The 20,147-nt window shown below is 38.3% G+C and overlaps 1 protein-coding gene across 8 annotated transcripts in view; it reads left to right on the top strand.

Moving 5' to 3' along the window:
• The window catches only part of CHRM3 (cholinergic receptor muscarinic 3), a 613,968-nt gene that overhangs the window by 253,131 nt on the left and 340,690 nt on the right, over positions 1 to 20,147 (top strand). The window contains exon 1 of one of the 8 annotated variants that reach the window (XM_089312294.1): positions 15,829 to 16,226. The exons of the other annotated variants lie outside the window; for them this stretch is intronic. The gene's annotated coding sequence lies outside the window, so the exon portion shown is untranslated. Of the gene's footprint in view, positions 1 to 15,828; positions 16,227 to 20,147 lie in introns of those variants that run through there. 8 annotated transcript variants of the gene reach the window in all.

Here is a 20,147-nt window from a genome sequence, read left to right as displayed (position 1 = left end):
ATCTATATATGTATATCCCATTTCAAGTCCAACAATATTCCACATAATAGCATTATATTGTATGAGACTGTTTTAGAGACACTTCTTTTACTGTAGAACCTGAAGAGAGGTGGAAGACCTAAAATGATCTCTCTCCATCACTGCCATTGTAAAGTTATCTGGTTTACATAAGCATATTGAGGGAAATAGAAACAATCCTCTGAATACTTGCACTCAGTTTAAAGTGTTTAAATTAGTGATATCAGGGTCCAACCAAACACCCTGCCAAAAAATTTTCCCTGTAGAACCTGGCATTAAGAAGCAAGGCTAATAAGGTAGTCTCGGCATTTATGGATCCTGATGACTCAAAACAGAAGTAAGTTGCTTATATGAACCAATCTTCAAATCTGGTGGAAGAACAGGTATGTGAAAAGCTCCTATCTTCCTTAATTGCCTTTTTGTAATCTCTCATTTTCTCCCTGAGTCAGAAATATATTTCAGGTGCTAAATCTCATGGTGAAACTATTTGAATATGGTTTTGAGTTTGTGATTTCAAGTATGAGAGCTAAGTCACTGAACCCAAGAAAATGTTCAGATTGTAAGGTTGCCTTTTAAATTTAGGGAAATCACATTAATAACATCATCTATCTGCAATGCCCATGATCACCTTGTGAACTTCATTTGTCCTTTATGTAATTAGCATATCTGCATCATTCTTTTATCTACCTTTGAAGAGAAATTATAATTATTAATCTTTTTAACTCTGTCAGACAAGTTGTGTAATTTCTGAAAAATAAAACTGACACCAACTGAATGCACTTTATTTAGGTTATTTTTAAGTGGTCCGATCTATGCCTTACTTGTTTTAACTTGAAATTTCTAATTTGCTCTGTAGATACTGATCTTTGTCAAGTCAGGAAAACTTCCCGAGACTGAGAGTTAAATATCTAAATATTTGAAACTAGCTACTATAGTCTTTTATTTTGAGTGACCAGTTGACACTTTTGGCTTCCAACAAGATGAGTTTTCAATCTAAGACTAGTCTGTAGCTTTACATTGGGCTTCCTTGGTGTGATTGTGACTAATCAAGTCTAATATTATTTGTGCCAGATTTCTAAATAATTTATACTTTTCATACTACCTAGTAGATGGAATATGAAAAGGCATAGAAGGAACCCCAGGATTGATTTGTAATGTTTGCAAAAGGCACAGAAGCCAAGAGTGACAACATGAGGCCAAGGGTTTGCCATACCTGATATAAAATAAAAATTTTTTGAGTTGTACTCTACAAGTTAGTGCTTGGTTATATTTTTATATTGGTTATTTGGCTTTATTTTTCTCAAAGTCTTTTTGATAAGTCTAGACTTCCTAACTTGCTTGGACATCTATTCAGAATACTTGGCATCTTGGGACCCAATAAATAATAATAATTGATTGATCAATTAATAACTACACAAATTAAATTTTTGGTACCTAAATTTGCAGTCATAAAAAGCATCTCTCTATCTTCAGCAGCATTGTCTTGTAACTTCTTCACAATGATTTCATTTTTGTTGTTGCTGTTGCAAAGAAGTGCATTATCCACTTTGTTGAAAACACTATCCAGTCTAACTTCATTCTCCATGATAATTTTTCCTCTTGCTCAAGATTCACAGTCCCTGCATCTCGTATTTTACATCTTTGCATTTATGAACCTTTCTTCTTCCCCATATGTTAACCCCTTCTCTACAATTACCTCCTTTTTCCTGGGGTCTTACTACCTCATTTAGTCCCAAGACTTCTAATAAGTAGAATATCTTCCTCTTGTCTATAGCCTTGTTCTCCCCATGAGGATCAGCCAGTCTTTGCAATTTTAGGATTAGCTACACATGTACTCACACTGTATCACCTGCAGTCACCTTCCCTTTCCACCTTTCGTGGTGCCGCTTCAGCTCCTGGACACCCTCCCCCCTCAACAAGAGACCCTTCTACCATGATGAAATAGTCTGTGTGCTGTCCAGTGCAGTAGCTTCTAGGCACCTGTGGTTATCGAGCACTTGGAATATGACTAGTGTGAGTTGAACGAAATTCAAATACTTAATTTAAGACTCTTATTTGTGGCCAGAACCTGCTATTTGAGACATTAGGTGAAACTTCCCACTAAGAATTCTTCACCTAAACCACAGAACATAGAAAATTATTGACATGTATCTTCTTACTTCCCACAAGAATGGTACACAACAGGCACTGAAAGGAAGTTAACTTATTATAGACAGTGGATGCCCAAGGACCTAATTCTCACTACCTAGATTGCTGAGGTCTGCTTTTATGCCCAATAAAAGAGGAAGTTCAAATATCTGCCCTTTGCAAAGGTCACCAGTGATCTCTAAAAGGCAGTCCAGAGAAACTCTGTCTCTTTTGGCTCCTAATTCTCTGCCTTAATCCCATCAATCAATGCCCCTTGACTGCTACTTCTACTTCTCTGATTTTCTCCCCAGCCTCTTGCCTCCTTCCACCTATGCTTGCCAAATTAAATACATTCTTTTAGGTTCATGACTTGGTTCTTCTACAAAGCTTCCACAGACCAAACAGGCTTATATAGAAATTGCAGTTCTTCAGATTTTAACAAAATATTTGCTGAGGCCTCACTATGTCCCAGAGAAACATGAAGGATAAACTGGCTAAGAGTAACAATAATAGATAAATATTTGTTAAAAACATAATACATGTCAGATATGTTTTCAGCTTTATGTGTTTCTCATTTATTTACTTGCAATACATACTTAATGACCTAGATATTACTATTAAATAACTTTAGACAATGAAGAAACAGGTATATACAAATATTAAGCTCAGGTTCCTGACGGGAAAGTCCTGCTTATGCAGAGTTACATCCCAAAACTTGCCAGTGCTTCTTGGATCTCAGTAGTGCTGAGGAATTCCTATTGTGTTATGCCTCTTTTACTCTGGCATTTTTATTGTTGTTTTCACCCTTTGATACTAAACATTTCTTACATGTAGCTCACTCCTCCTGCTAACACTCTAAACCACTAACATATGGACCAAGTTGTCTGCTCCTTTGTAGTCCAACGAACATTTAGGATCATACTTTAGATGATTCTTTATAAATACAGATGTGAATGAATAACAGGTCGTGAAATCAGCTAACTGTGATTACAACCCAATTCTTTGGTGGCACAGAGTGAAATAATAAACATACTGGGGTTTATTCATAAAAAGGACTGCTAGAAATATAAAAAATGAATTATTGAGCCAAAAAAGATAAGGAAAAAATTAAATGTGTATTGCTAAGATAACAAAGCCAAGATGAAAAGGCTGAATTCTATATGGTTCCACTTACACCATTAAAGATTAGTGATTTTGAAATCAGGTCTAGAGAAGAGTGGGGAGGTGAAGAAGATGATATTTTTAGAACAGTTAAAGTACCTCTGAATGATATGATAGTTCATGTCATGATGCATTTGTCAGAATGGAATTGGGAAATCTCTGTAGTTTGTTAGTTTTTCTTTAAAACTACCATTAAGAATTGTCTATTAAGTATGGGATGGGATGGGATGGGATAGGATAGGATAGGATAGGGATAGGATATGCCTGAATATACTATTCATTGTGAGAATCAATATTTTTTTAGGAAACCTCTGTTTCAGTTTTAGAGATGTGTGTGGACACATTCACACTAACCTGCATTAATACATATGGTATTATATGTATGTGTGTGAGTGTGTGTGTGTATAGTATCCATACAGTATTATAATTACATATCATGAAAATGTATTATGAGAAAACTGCATGGATTTCAAAAATTTTATCACCTAAACTTACCTTTCTTTCCATTTTTTTTCGACAAACTTTTTGAGGGTAATTTTGTGAGTATGTGCATGTGTATGTTTGTCTTGCTGTGGATAAGTCAAAAAGTTTTTGGAAGCCACTGTTTTAAGATTATTACAGTAGCCGGCATTGTTACATAGAATGTTAAGCCTCCACCTGCAGTGCAGCATCCCCTATGGGTGTCAGTTCAAGACCTGGCAGCTCCACTTCCAATGCAGCTCCCTGCCAATGTGCCTGGGAAAGTGGCGGAGGATGGCCCAAGTCCTTGGGCCCCTGTATCCATGTGGGAGACCCTGAAAAAGTTCCTAGCTCCTGGCTTCAGCCTGGTCCAGCCCAGCTGTTGTGGCCATTTGGAGAGTGAACCAGCAAATGAAAGATAGCTCTCCCTCTCTCTGTCCCTCCCTCCCTCTTCTTCTCCCCCCTTTAAAATAAATAAATAAATAAATAATCTTTTTTAAAAAAAAGTTACAAATACACAATACTTGCAAACTAATGAAAAGCCATCAAAATTCTAGTAACTATGATTGTAAACCTGCCTCACAGAAGTAGAAACAGTCTTTTCCCCATGGACTTTAGTAGATATGAAATGTGATTGGTGTAGTGTGTCTATTTTGTAACATGATATATGTGATAATTGTAAAATGCATAGAATACATTTTGTATATACATATGTTACATAAACTCAGAAGATATAAAATAAAAAGGCTTTTTTTTTCAGTAGAGTGTCCACTGTCCCTGATTGGGTATGGTAGTGCCTATTCATGTTTTGAAAATACTATGAGAAACGGTGACTTGATCAGCCCTCACCCTGACTGTTGATGAGCAGCTTAATATGTTATCCCTCTTACTATTTTTTTTGTTTGTTCTACTTAATACTTTTGGTTGAATACTGTAATCAATACACAATTCTTCTTAAGTGCTGAAACTTAACTGAAAAGTGATCGCTGTTAAATATAAGAGTGGGAATAAGAGAGGGAAGAGATGTGCAATTCGGGACATGCTCAAGCTGACTTACCTCAAATGGCAGAATTAGAAACATACCAGGGGATTCCAATTCAATCCCATCAAGGTGGCTTGTACCAATGCCATCTCACTAGTCCCAGTGATCAATTTCTGTTCACAATTGATCATAATGATAGGACTAAGAACCAAAGGGATCACATAAACAAGAATAGTGTCTGCAAATACTAGCTGATAGAATCAAAAAGGGAGAGAATGATCCAACATGGGAAGTGAGATACACAGCAGACCCATAGAATGGCAAATGTCCTAATAGCACTCTGGCCTCAGAATCAACCCTTAAGGCATGCGGATCTGGCTGAAATGCCCATGAGAGTATTTCAGGCATGGAAAGCCAAGACACTCTGGGAAAAAAAAAAAAAAAACCTAAATGAAAGATCTCCACGAGTGAGATCCCAGTGGAAAGAATGGGTCATCAAAGAAGGAGGTACCTTTCTCTGAAGGGAGGAGAGAACTTCCACTTTGACCATGGCCTTGTCTAAATATGATCAGAGTCAGTGAACTCAGGGGGCTTCCATAGCCTTGGCAACTCATGACAAGAGCCTAGGGTGATTACTGATGCCATAAACAAGAGTGTCAATTTGTTAAGTCAACAACAGGAGTCACTGTGCACTTACTCCTCATGTAGGATCTTTGTCCTTAGTGTGCTGTACATTGAGATTTAATGCTATAACTAGTACTCAAACAGTATTTTTCACTTTATGTTTCTGTGTGGGAGCAAACTGTTGAAATCTGTACTTAATATATGCTAAACTGATCTTAGGTATATAAAGAGAAATGAAAATGAATCTTGATGTGAATGGAAGGGGAGAGGGAGTGGATAAGGGGAGGGTTGCGGGTGGGAGGGACGTTATGGGGGGGAAGCCATTGTAATCCATATTCTGTACTTTGGAAATTTATATTCATTAAATAAAAGTTAAAAAAAGAAAATACTATGAGTGTCTTGATTATTCTTTTCAGCATAGCACAATAGAATTATAGTCTCAAAATAATATCAGCTCTAAAATGTAGGAATTTCTTGAAGAAACCCCTGCATGTAAAACCTGTGTATATTTGGTTCACACTGTTGTCAACTAGCCTTGCTCAAATCAGATTCTCAATAAATAGAAATCTAGTTTTTACTGACTCAATGATTTCCCTGCATCGGTCATTCTTAAAGGTAGGAGTGTTTGATGATTTTATTGATTATTTTTTACTTATTTTTCTTAATTTTCTAGAAGTCTTTCCTACTCATGTGCTTGAGAAACAGAAGGTCCTAGTAAGCAGCACTGTCCTCAGCCCAGGCAGCTCTGGCTTTGCTAAAGAGGTGCCAGGGTGGTTTTGTCTGCCCTGCTGCCTCTTGGCCTCCACTGGCTTGGCTTGTTCTTCCTTTGCCCACTTCACTGCACATCACTTCATTGCACATCGTGAGCACTGTGATCTGTATCTTTGTTAACCCGAGAGCTTTTCTCTTCTCGTGTCACTCTAAAGAGTTAATGTATTGAGTTTTGGCAAGAGCTAAGCTCCTCCATTCCTGTGATTCACATGAAATGCACTCAGATTTCTTTACCTTGCTGTGAAGCCCCAGGAGCGAAAGATAAATGCTTCCTGTGGCAAACACACTGAAAGAGAGCTTGTGATCTATCAGCGCTATAATAGTCAGTGGAAAGGAGGTGGTCCTTTAGTAATCATGAGAAAGGAAGAATATACACTAATAAATTAATTTTCAGGGTTCTGCCCAATTATTTATAGGCCTATTTATATTTTAAAGCAAAATAACAAACTAAAGTTTTGCATATTAGGTTTCCAAATGAAACAACAAATAGTTTTATATCAGAATGAAATTGCGCAAGACTAATACACAGTGCAAATCTAACTATACTTATTTTGCACCTAATTGCAGTAGCCACTTTCAGCATGTCTTTACAGATTTTAAAAGAATCCAGATTACTGGGCCTTATCTTTGGCTCCCTGAGTTAGAATCTCTGGATTTTCTGGACAGAAACCTGTCCCTTTAAGTAAATCTCTAGAGGATTCTAATGATTTCAGAAGCTTAGGGAACCAGTAATAAAAAATCTTGCTGGGGTGATGTAGTATGTTAATCTGTCACTTGGGACACTTACATCCCATATGGGACTCCAGGGGATTAAGTCCTCCACTTCTAATCCTGTTTCCTGTTAATGTGCCTGGGAAGCAGCAGATGTTTGCCTGAGTATTTGGGTTCCTCCCACCCACGAGGGAGATACCCAGACAGAGTGGGCTCCTGGTTTCCTCCTGCATTACCTCCAGCTGTTATAGGCATTTGGAGAAACAGCAGATAGGAGATCTGTCATTCTGCCTTTCAAACAAATAAATAAACTTAAAAAAATCTTAGTTGGCATGTGGCATCAATTTAAATATCAAGATAGGTTTTTAAAGTATCTATTAACACTTAGGGACCAAGAATTAACTTTTTTTTTCCTCATCATGAAATCAAGCTTCACAAATGTGATAGTACTTAAATTTATGCTCTGAATCTCCCTTCTGACCCCGAAGAAGAATAAAATTTACCAAAATTCTGATTTATTCTTTATTTAAAATATTTTGACACCAGAAAGCAATCAGTGCTTGTTCACTCAACTGAGATCTCTCTGTGCCTTCAAATATTTACAGTCTTTTCCTTTCAAGCATAAAGCAATATCTTCATATAAGTCATCCCGTTAAATCCAGCTCTGTTAGCTCATGGAATAGCCTGGAAAAGAAAACACTTTTTATTCCATGTTTGATTTATCACTGTTTCAACAGTGTTGAAAACATGTTTACAATTCCTGCTTGTATGTCCTTGTACTCTTTTATCTAAAACTGAAGTTACAGATAACATTGCTTTTGCTTCCTTAGAGCTGATGGGGCCTTCTATATATACCCAAAATACTGACTTTCCAAACATGTTCCCATTTTCTTCTGTGAGATGAGGGAAACAGCTCTCTGTGAGATTCTTTGGTACCTGTCCCTTATGTTCTATCGCTGCCTCCAGATGCAGAATGAACCCTGTGTGTTGGCACCTCCTAAATGCCATCACTGCCTTATCTTGTTTACTGATGTCCTCTGTCACTGTTTCCCATGATCACCCTACCTTACAACACCTTCAGTTACAGACTGTCAGTTAACTTCTTGACAGTTCTCAATGGTGTGAATCCGAACCATAAACACTTAGAGCTCTAAGAGGAAAGTGAAGCTTGGAAAGGAGAAGTAATCTCATGTGTGTGTCCCTGTTCTCTTTTTGTGTGTGTTTATATGCCAGTAAAGTAGCCTGAATATGCTCTCTGCTGCAGGTGTCTAGAAGTTTTCTTGTGTTCTCTGGGCCTGAATCCCCTAGTCTCCAGAATTTTGTTATAACCCTGCTTGCTTTTCAGGATCTGACAGGAGGAATCTTTCTTTGTCACGTCTCTTTTTGTCTTTGCACACTTGATGAGAACTGGATGCATTCTTGCCTATACTCTTGTACCTCTGTAGCTCTGTTACAAACACTTTTGTCTGTCTCCTATACTTTAAAAGTCATAGCCTGCGTTTTATGTTGCTTTTCTTTGGAATTTGGAAATTTGTGCAGACTATGACATCTAATTTCATTAAAAGTTTACTGCATAGAAATATTCTTTATTCATCATTGAAGGTGAAATGTGCTTTTTTTTTCTTTTTTTTCTTTAGTAAATATAAATTTCCAAAGTACAGTTTATGGATTACATTGGCTCCCCCCCCATAATTTCCCTCCCACTCACACCCCTCCCATCTCCCGCTCCTTCTCCCATTCCATTCACATCAAGATTCATTTTAAATTCTCTTTATATACAGAAGATCAATTCAGTATATATTAAGTAAAGATTTCATCAGTTTGCACCCACACAGAAACACAAAGTGTAAAAATACTGTTTAAGTACTAGTTATAGCATTACTTCACATTGGACAACACATTAAGGACAGATCCCACATGAGAAGTGTGCTTTTAAAATTTGGTTTGACCACTACCACTTGGCCCTCTGTCATATCTGAGCTTTGCTCTTGAGATACCTCTGACCTAAAACCCATCTCGATCATGTCAGTTTTCTACTCAGTTTTCTACTTCAGAGACTCTGTATTGCACCAGGAATAAGGTACAGAGTCCTGAAAATAGCATTTGAGGCTTTCTCCAGCCTGATTTCCTAAAACTCAGCTCCATGTTGTTCTCCTTGGTCCCACAGTACATCATCTTTATTCGTGATGCTTCACCTGTGTTTTTATTCTTCTCCATCCCTGGAGCACTTCCTTCCTCTGTTATTTTATAAATTATACTCATATTTCAAGTTCAAACTTACCTTCCACAAAGTATTTCCTTCCCTCTCAGTTTATTCTTCATGAATCTGTGCCTTCCCCACAGCCTAACAGGACTCACTGCTAATAATACTAAAGAATCACATTATATAGACCAGGAGGACAGATGTGTATATCCACGTGATAGATAGATAGATATAGATATAGATATAGTAGATATAGATAAATTTTTATCATAATTATTTTTGTGCAAAAGATATTTCAAAGGTGACATAGATGATTTATACTCATACATTCTACAAAGACACCAGCACATGCAGGCACTAGCACAAGGACTCTAGATATGATGATCTCTGTGTTCCTTTCCAATAATTCAACAAAGCACATATGGGAAAAGAAACAGGCATCATATGTTTCTGTTCTAGAAAATGTTCTGGGCCTTTGGAATCAGATTGAAACTTTTGTTTTAAAGGTAAAACATTTTACAAGAAGATAGAGCTAAAATTTCAAGGAGTTGTTTGGAAAGGAAAGTTAAGTTCTGCAACAATAGAATTTTGTGTTGCCTCTGGACAGCTTGGACTATGAAATGTTCTGATGCTCTGTTGTCCTAGGATAACACTAAAATGAATCAACTGCTCATCTGAAATGGGTTGGTTTCTGGGGAACAGACTTCTAATTTATCACATCTAAGCGTGACTGCAGAAGCTTATGTTCTTTGTTGGTAATGAGGCCGTGTTTTGTTGTCCAGTATTGCTCATTAGACGGTTTGGAGTCTTACAGAAAGAATGGGTAGTTGTAAAGGTAACAGGATCAAGGGGAAAATGTCATGTTCCATTTTGTACAGCGCCAAGAAACTGAAAGGGACATTAATTTCTCTAAAGGGCATCCCTCCCTACATAGTTGAATACTACCTTCTACATCCTTAATTTCTATTCTGACTGACATTGTCCTGAGCTACAGGCTCACTGAAGAATCCATGGGACATTTTCAGCATGGAGCCTGTTGAAACTTGGTGCCTGGTTGGGAATCTGCTCAGCTCTTTGGGACACAAATTCTACTCCTATGATTGTGAGCTTGAAGCCAGCTTTCCCTGAAGTTAGGCAAGAAATCTAATGCCTTTAAAGGGAAAGGTAGTATGAAAATATGTAAGTTCAATTTTCCTTCCTTTTAAAAAGTTTTATGCTCTGTGTCTTCACTGTATTGATTAGCTTTGTTTGTCCTGTTTGTTTCCTAATATTGCTGAATAAACTTTACTTTCCATTCCATTAACAAAATGACATTTCTCTACATGTAATAACTGTTATCATCCCTCCTGAAAAGAGACTTAGCCTGCAAGCAAGTCTTTACTTTTATTTAAAAAAACCTTGTGCTGTTTGAGATTGTTATGTGCAGGAAATTCATTATATCTTAATTCAAAGAACAAGACTTGTAGATTTAACTAATTTTCCTCCAATTATTATTACCATTTAAAAAATGCTATATTAATTTATCTGAAAGAAGGAGGACGGGGGAGCGTGAGAGGGAGGGAGGGAGGGAAAGAGGGAAGAGAGAATGAATCTTCCATCCGCTGGTTCACTCACCAAATGGCTGCAACAGGTAGGACTGGGCCAGACCAAAGCCAGGAGCCTCAGGCTTCTTCCAGGTCCCCCATGTGGATACAGGGCCCCCAGCTGCTTTCCCTGGGCCATTAACAGGGAGCTACATGGGAAGTGGGACAACCAAGACATGAACTGGAGCCCATATTGGGATGCTGGCATTGCAGGAGGTGGCTTTACCAACTACACGAAAATATCTCCCTCTTGGCCAAATTTTAAATAAAAAAATACAACTATTCAAAAGCAGAATAGTGTAAGGAATCTTCAAAAAATTCAGGGAAATGGCATGTTATGAAAAGATTTTGCATAGATTCCAGAAAACTTTGTATCAAATAATTGAATCTTTATTTTCAAATTTTTCACAAACTGAAGTATGTCTGTATTCAACCCTCTGAATCCATTGCCCAGTTAAAATAATTTGCAACATGTGAACAAAAACATCATTTCTGTATGGCTTCATATATTGGGTCATTTTAAAACATACACAAGATTACTCTGCTTGTACCTAAATTACACTTCAGTATTAAAATGATTTTTTTTAAAAATGCTAAACTTTAAAAGAGATCAATTTTGATATTATAAACGATTTTGTTTTAATCAAGGAACTTGTAGTGATGTATAATGCACATACAGTAATAAACTCCCTTTTTCAGTATATAATTTGAATGAGATTAAATTTTTAGAAGTTTTATTTATTTATTTGAAAGTCAGACTTACAGGGAGAGAGAGAGAGGAGAGACAGACAGAGAGGTCCTGCATCCACTGGTTCACTCCCCAGATGGGCCACAATGGCCAGGGCTGAGGCAGGCTGAAGCCAGGAATCAGGAGCTTCTTTTGGGTCTCCCACACGGGTGTAGGAGCCCAAGGACTTGGGCCATCCTCCATTGCTTTTCCAGATGGATTAGCAGGGAGCTGGATCAGAAGCAGAGCAGCTGGGACTCAAACCAGCGCCTCTATGGGATGCCAGTATTGCAGGTGGCAGCTTAACGGGCTGCACCACAGCGCCAGCCCTGAGATTAAATTTGTCTATAATGTTATTAGCTCTAAATCAAGCCATAGTGTATTCCCATTATCACCTAGAATTCCTTATACCCCTTTCTAGTCAATTCACATACATCCTTAGTCCTACCCTGAGCCCCAGACAACCACTGATTTGCTTTCTAGCCCATGGATTGCATTTTTTTTAGAGTTTTATAAATGATAAGTATTTTTGTGACAGGCTTCTTTTGTACCATATTATTGAAATGCCCAACAGTAGTTTTTTATTTTTAATTCCATTTTGTGGCAGTATCATGATTTTCTTCTCTGTTGCATCTGATACTTGGTAGGTTTCCAGTTTGGGGTGACTATGAATAAAGTTACTATGAACATTTATGTGTAAGTCTCTGTATAGGCATATGTTTTAAATCTCTTTGTATAAATAACTGTACATACTCAGCTATATATGAAAAATGTATTTAGCCATATGATAAAATTTATCTGTGTTTCCTACATTGGTTACATTTTTATTTACTTTGCCTTTTTATTTTTTAATGTTCCATTAGTTTTCAACACATTCAGTGTGGTTTGTAGATAAAGTTCTAAGAATATAGAATATTCCCTTCCTCTCTCCCTCCCCCTTTCTCTCTAACCTTCCTCTCTTCTTCTCGCTTTGTCTTTTTTTAGTTTTTGAAATAACATATTTTAAATTTACATTACAGTAAAAAGACTTAAAACCTCACCAAATGAGAAGTTTAGCAAGGGAACATCAAAAAGCCTATAGTTTAATGGAAATACAGATGGCTGTGAACAATAATTGAATGGAAAAAATAATCATTTCACCCATATACAGTAAATATTATAGTAATCACAGATAATTAAAACTATAGCAGTACAACGATCTTGACAAAGATATGAAACAAAATTTCACAAAACTACATTTGCAGTGATACTGATAGACACAGGCATTTTTTCCATACCACCTGGATGCATCCAATCTTGTTGGATTATATTATTTCACACTTCCACCAGCAGTGTATAAAAGTTCTATTGCTTCATCCCTGCCAACATTGGTATAGTCAATCATTTTAATATTAGCCATTCTTATGGGTATGTGGTGCTGTCTCCTTGTGGTTTTAATTTGCTTTTCCCTAACAACTACTTTGTTGAAATCTTTTTCATGGAAAGTCTGGACTCCTCGAACTGATCACTGCTTCTTCAATGAAGTAAAGCAGCTGTACTTGGGTTTTATTTTTCTGTCTAATTTCCTGAAATTTCTTTGAAACAAAAATGACAGTTGCAGATATTTGTTCTGTTAATCTTCAAGCCCTGAACTGCCTGTTAGTAAGTTCCTAAAAAATAATTTTTTTACAGTTTTTTTGAGGGGGGCATATAGATTACATTCTATCCTAATGCTTTGTCATGACTGTAAGTAGACATGGTTATGGTTTGGAAAAAAATTGTATAGACTTAGTTTATCAAGGGCCATACCTGGAAAATTCATGCCATATGTTATGGAAGAGAATGCTTCAACATATTACAGCTGATTCACTTTCTGGTAGTAAGAGATTATGACACAAAGAAAGTAAAAGGTAAGAAGAAATGTCTATTCACCCTTACTATGTCAAGAAAATACAGATGACATCCATGGTAAGTGGTGAACTTCACTAGAAATGCTAGCAATGCTGGGAGTACCCAGTTAGACAGCTGTGCACTTTAGATCAGAGAAAACTCTAAAGATTATGTCTGGGGGCTGGCACTGTGGCATAATGGTTACAGCCACCACCTGCAGTGCTGGCATCCCATATGGGTTCCAGTTCAAATCCTGGCTGCTCTACTTCCAATCCAGCTCTCTGCTATGGCCTGGGAAAGCTGTAGAGGATGGCCAAAGTCCTTGGGCCCTTGCACGTACTTGGGAGACCTGGAAGAACCTCCTGGCTCCTGGCTTCAAATTGGTGCAGCTCTGGCCATTGCGGACATCTGGGGAGTGAACCAGCGGATGGAAAACCTCTCTTTCTCTCTCTCCCACTCTCTCTCTCTCCCCCTCTTTATCTCTCTCTCTCTATAATTCTGCCTTTGAAATAAATAAATCTTTAAAAAATTACAGTTTAATGAATGATATCAAAAACAAAAGCTAATAATAAAAATAGAACTTAAAAAAAAAACATTAAAGATTATGTCTGGAGGCAGACTCTTTCTTCTTTCCCCAAATTCATTCAAGGCATGATTCCCTACACACACACACACACACACACACATGTGAAAGAAATGCTGGGAGAAGAAGGCCACTTATCCAGAAGACCTTGAACCATGCCTGGAGTACACTTAATTTTATGTGTTTTTTTAAAGATTTATTTATTTATTTGAAGGATAGAATTACAGAGACAGAAGGAGAGAGAGGTGGCAAGGGAAGGGGGGAGGGGAGAGATTGATCTTCCATCTGCTAGTTTACTCCCCTAATGGCTGCAATGACCAGAGCTGGCCAGGCTGAAGCTAGGAGCCCAGAACTCCATCCATCTCCCTTGTTGGTGGCAGCTGCCCCAGCACTTGGGCCCTTTTCTGCTTTCCCAGGTGCATTAGCAGAGAACTGAATCAAAAGTGGAGCAGGTGGGATTCAACAGGCAATCCTCTGTACCACAAAGCCAGCCCCTTTATGCTTCTTTCTAATATATGCATGTATAAATATAATGCAGATAGCAAGGCAAAGGATGTGGTTTTCTTTTTTGAAGATTTACTTATTTATTGTGAAAGTCAGAGACAGAGATCTCACATCCGTTGGTTCACTCCCCAAATGGCCACAACAGCCAGTGCTGGGCCAGCTGAAGCCAGGAGCCGGTAGCCATCCATGTGTACCATGTGGGTAGCAGGGTTCCCAGCACTTGAGCCATTGTCCGTGATGATTTTTGAAGGCCATTAGCAGAGAGCTGTTTTAGAAGTGGAGCATCTGGGATGGTGCTTTGCAGGCAGCTACTATACCTTCTAAGCAATAACACAAGCCCAAAGATGTGGTTTGTGAAATTCTAATGAATGGTAGTGTTTACAAACTTAGGGAGTTCCTTTATTTTCCAAAAACTATTAACCAGGGATATAAGAAAGTTATTTCTCTACCTTTAATTCACATAGAAGACAAAAGATACTTTAGGGTAGCAGATGCTAGAAATTTACTGCCTAAAACCCTGATTGTGACTGAAGCTGGAGAGACAAGTGTTGATATTTTGGAGACAGATGGTGAACACTTGTTAGTTTGTCCTTCTCTGATAGACAGAAGCAAGCAGCCAAATACTAGCTTCTGTTTCTTCTTCCTGCTCAACCAAAGACAGAATGGTTTCTCAGGGATGGGGACAGCCTGCTGGCAACATGGCCTAATGTGTTGAGGCAGAGAATGGAGGATAAGAAAAATTCCATAGCTCAGCCATTGTCTCTAGCTTCCTTCTTTCACATTCTACCCCTACAATTAGGAAGTGGGATGGAAGGAATGTGAGCAGGTAAAAAACATCTATAGTGCAGATTGGAAAAGGTTCTTAATCACAGATCTGTTTAAAATCATAAGCAGTAGCAGTCCTGTCGATAAGTCTTCCTATTATTATAATCTTATTTTTCATGGACTGTTAATATAAGAAATTGATTTCTGTCACCTTATATGTGTGTGTATGCAGACACACACATGAAGTGTATCTTCTTTACCTTTCCTCTACCATCAAATAGCTAATAATATAACAAAATAGTATTATATATGCTGGAAACCATTTACCTTGTAAACACACATCCCAAATATATCATGTGTTTTTATATGTAAGTGTGTATTTTCCTTCAATGTATGTTTGTGTGAATTCAGTTCAATATTTTAAGAAATGGGATCACAATTTTAATGCATTCATAATTACTCTGATTTAACACAACTGATTTCTTTTTTAAAAATATTTATTTTTATTTATCTCAATAGCAAAATTAGAGAGCAAGAGAGTGAGAGAGATTCTATCTGCTGGCTTACTCCACAGATGGCCAAACCAGCCAGAGCTGGGCCAGACCGAAGCCAGGAGCCAGGAGCTTCTTTCAGCTTTCCCACGTGGGTGCAGGGGCCCAAGCACTTGAGCGATCTTCCTATGCTTTTCCCAGGTGCATTAGTAAGGAGCTGCATCTGAAGCAGAGCAGCCAGGACTCACCTGGCACCCATATGGAATACTGGTGTTGCAAGGCAGCAGCTTTACCTGCCGCAGCACAACACAACTAATTTCTTTCTTCTGGTCTCCCATTTAGTATTTATTCATGCATACATTTATTTATTATTTTTATTGATTTGAAAGGGAGAGTTAGAGAGGAAGAGAAACAGAGAGAAGAAATCTTCTGTCCACTCATTCACTCCCCAAATGGCCACAACAGCCAGGGCTGGGCCAAGCTGAAGCCAGGAAACCAGTGCTTCTTCTGGGTCTCCCACATGGCTGCAGAGGACCTAGGACTTGGGCTATCTTCTGCTGCTTTCCCAGGAGCATTAGCAGCGAGCTGGATCTGAAGTGGAGCAGCCAGGTCTCAAGCAGATGCCAATATGGGATACCAGCATTGCAGGTAGAAGCTTCACCTGTTACTATTTATAATCAGAGCATACAGTTTTATGTTATGCTTTCTTTATTATTCCCCATATTCCCATTTATTGCTATAATGTCTTCCTAATATACAATTGAATTAATATGCAAACCTGTCCTTAAATGCCCCCTCCTAAATAAAGTCTATTATAAACTGATGTAAATAATGCTACATTTGTAATTTTTTTTTTTTTATTTTTTGACAGGCAGAGTGGACAGTGAGAGAGAGAGAGAGAAAGGTCTTTCTTTGCCGTTGGTTCACCCTCCAATGGCTGCCGCGGCTGGCACACTGCGGCCGGCGCACCGCACTGATCCGATGGCAGGAGCCAGGTGCTTCTCCTGGTCTCCCATGGGGTGCAGGGCCCAAGCACTTGGGCCATCCTCTACTGTACTCCCTGGTCACAGCAGAGAGCTGGCCTGGAAGAGGGGCAACTGGGACAGAATCCAGCGCCCCAACCGGGACTAGAACCCGGTGTGCCGGTGCCGCAAGGTAGAGGATTAGCCTAGTGAGCCGCGGCACTGGCCAATGCTACATTTTTATTTCCTTGGAATAATTTGTGAGGAGGATCACTAGGATCAATGATTTGAAATATATTTAAGGACTCGATATAAAATACCATACATATATATATATATTATAATATTGTAAATGTGAGACTGTTCTTTTTCTGGTAGTCTCATCTTCAGTGTATGCTTTAGTATTTGTAATTGTACTTACTACAGTATGAGTGTCATTTTAGTTTTATTTAAATTCCTTTTATTGAGATAATTATATATTGTTCATTGTTTAAGTATCAGTGTGACCTCATTAAAGAAATGATGTGATCATCAAACGAGCTTAAAGTTGAAATCTCAACTCAGGTCACTTTCTGTTGTATTAAGTGAACGAATTTCCCAAAGTTTCTCCATTTGTAAAGTGATAAAACCAATGTCTTCTAAACAGAACTGTTGAAATAATGTGATCAGATAATGGATGCTTGGAGTGCAGTGGTGGCAACATAAGAAATTATTACTTCTCCTACACTCTGTCTCTGCTTTCCGGTTTAATTTACCAACATTGCCACTCTTGACTTCTTCTTCCATGGATTACCCAAGCAGATTCTTTTGGTGCAAAGTTTTCTAGATCCCACTTTGTCATTCTCGAAATTACCTCCTTCTGGACAATTGTCCACATTCTCTAGAGCCTTGATCACTTGGGCAGCAAGTGTTGAGTTCGATTTCAAATCACTCAGTTCAGATTTGTTCACCCCATGAATTTCCTCAAGTATTTACACAACCAAATTGAAATATACTTTAAATAAATACCTTGCTATAGATTGTTCATTTTCAAATGATAGATGTAGCTTAATTTGTCTCTTTAATGTCTAACGAAGTTATGCCCCCTGAAAATATGTTTCCTAGAGACCTTTTGCTTTATTCTTCTGTTTATTTAGTTTGATTTCAGGTCATATTTAGTTTAATCTTCCTTTTGGTATATCCTGCCCAAGATCAGCAAGCCCATTTCTTGTAGCAACAGACGAGTTTGTCCAGCGAATTTAAGACAATTACAAAAAGTTGTATGTCTTTCTGCTTCTGCTATTTGTGCTGTCTCTGGCTTGTACCTAGTGTCTATTTTCTAGGCATTATTGTTCATTGTTGTCTGGAAATTGCTTTCTATCTTGAGGGAATTTATAGCAGCAACTGCCTTTTTAAGCAATCACTCTTTAAAGCAAAAATAATTCCTGACATCTTATAAGGCATCAGAAAGCCTGTAACAAGCACATCGTTCCTGGATTGGAAAAGCATTGAGAATATAAATTTCTATCTTCTTTCATGATGGCAAGGCACTTTGGGGGCTACCAAAAGATTTTTTACTCTGTCACCCTCATCGTGAGAAATTGAACCGTGGAAGAAATATTCTAAGCAGCTCTACTTTAGGAATTTAAAAGGGAAAAAGGGAAGAAGAAGGGGGCTGGGGGAAGTCGTCCTCACTCTTTCCAGCTTCTAGGCTGTAGGGCTACTTTAGATTTTATTTTTCTTAGAGCTGCCTTCTTTTAGTGTATCATAGACAAGTGTTTTACATTTTTGCATAACTAAATATGCTCTGACCCCTGCCATACCCACTCTCCAAGCCATTTTTGCATGTTATAAAGGAATACTAGTCTCCTTTCTCACCTGAATGTGCATACAATTTTAACTCTTATGTGAATCCAAGCCCCTTGGCTACACCCTACTTCAGTAAGGTTAATAAAATAGCAAGGTACCAGCATTGTGACACAGAAGGTTAAGCTACTGCTTACAATGCCTGAAGTCTCTGATCCCACTCCTTGCTAATGCACCTTGGAAAGCAGCTGAAGGTGGCTCCAGTTGTTGCAGCTACCTGGGGAGTGAACCAGAGGGTGAAAGATTTGTCTATTTTTCCTTCTGTCTCTGTCACTCTGCCTTTCAAATAAATAAATAAATACTTTTTAAAATAAGTATATCAGAGGTAGAATGACCAGTTTTTCCACTGTTCCTGGAGAGTACACAGTGTCAACATGTATTTGCCACGTGGCTATTATTGAAACAAGGTAGAAAAACGTGAATCTAATCACAGTCTGTTTCTACCCCATGCTCATGTTCATGAATCGAAAACAGGAAGAGTGATAGTAGATATAGCCCAGTTCTGCTCAGAACCCCCTCAGGAACACACAACAACACTGCTTTTGCTATCATGAAGTAGAACAATGACCATCAGGGCCATTGCATGTTCTCCAGTGGGCCACGGGAAATTCTTCAAGGACTCTGGCAGCACAGAAGTAGGATTGGCTCCCTGCTCTTGGCCTCCACTCCCAGTGTACATGAATCAGTCTATGGACTGAGGCAAGTCCCTTAGCATTAGTTCCCCTAACACATGGGAGAAGAAAGGTTACACTTCCTACCTAACAGAAAGATTGTCAAGCAAGAATGAGATAATCCATATACAGGGTTTCGGGAAGTTTTTCCAATTCTTGGGATTGATTGATTACTGTTAAGCCCATCTGCAGTCATTTAAATCTGTAAAAGAATGTTCTGCCATTTTGCTATATACATTCAATTTCTCTGCATTTTGCTAAATCCCATGGAGGCAACTTCCAGAATGTGCCATTCTCCTTCATCTTGCATCTGAACACACTGTGGAGTACCTTCCTCCTCCCCTTTCCCCTCCTCCCTTTGTCTGTCACTCTCCTATCCAGCATTCAAGGCTCAGCTTAAAGACCCTCTGCTCAGTGACATCAGCTTCAACCCTCTGTGCTTCTTGGATAAGCAATTTTTTTAGTACTCCACACACAATAATGAGTTGACCTGCATCCTTCTTAGCCTCTCACTTGAGTAGACTTGAACTTTTTGAGGGCAGAACCAAATTCTTTTCATTTTCTTAAAACCTAATTTGTGTTATTTGCTCAGTGACTGTTAACTGATATGATCAATGAATGTCAAATACTTGCTGTGGAACAACAAATCAAAGCGATTTTTTAAATTATTAGCTGTGTAGCTCGTCAGGGAAATTTACACTAGTCCTTGTCTTAGTATGCTTTGTGCTGCTATACTGAAATGCCACAAACTGGGAAATTTATAATGAGCAGAAATTTTTTTGGCTCACATTTCTGGATCTGGAAAGTCCAAGATGAAGGTGACAGCTTCTGCATAGTCTCACTAATGCTTCATCACATGGCAGAATAATTCGTTCTTTAACAGCAGAAGACTGAAGGGTGAGAGAGGGCAAGAGCGAGAGAAGGTGAACTTGCCCTTCTATGCAGGCATTACTCTTACCCATGAAGAGCCTATCGATGATCCTGTTATTACTGCTACAATACCAATTAAATTTCAACATGATTTTTGGATGGGACATTCGAAGTATAGCAGTTTTATATATGTAATATGAATTTCTGTACATTACATATAT

The sequence above is a fragment of the Oryctolagus cuniculus genome, chromosome 13 (genome assembly GCF_051225735.1).
Source record: "Oryctolagus cuniculus isolate XC-2025 breed Fujian yellow rabbit chromosome 13, ASM5122573v1, whole genome shotgun sequence".
Taxonomy (NCBI): Eukaryota; Metazoa; Chordata; class Mammalia; order Lagomorpha; family Leporidae; genus Oryctolagus; species Oryctolagus cuniculus.
This window is presented reverse-complemented; position numbering and strand designations above follow the sequence as displayed.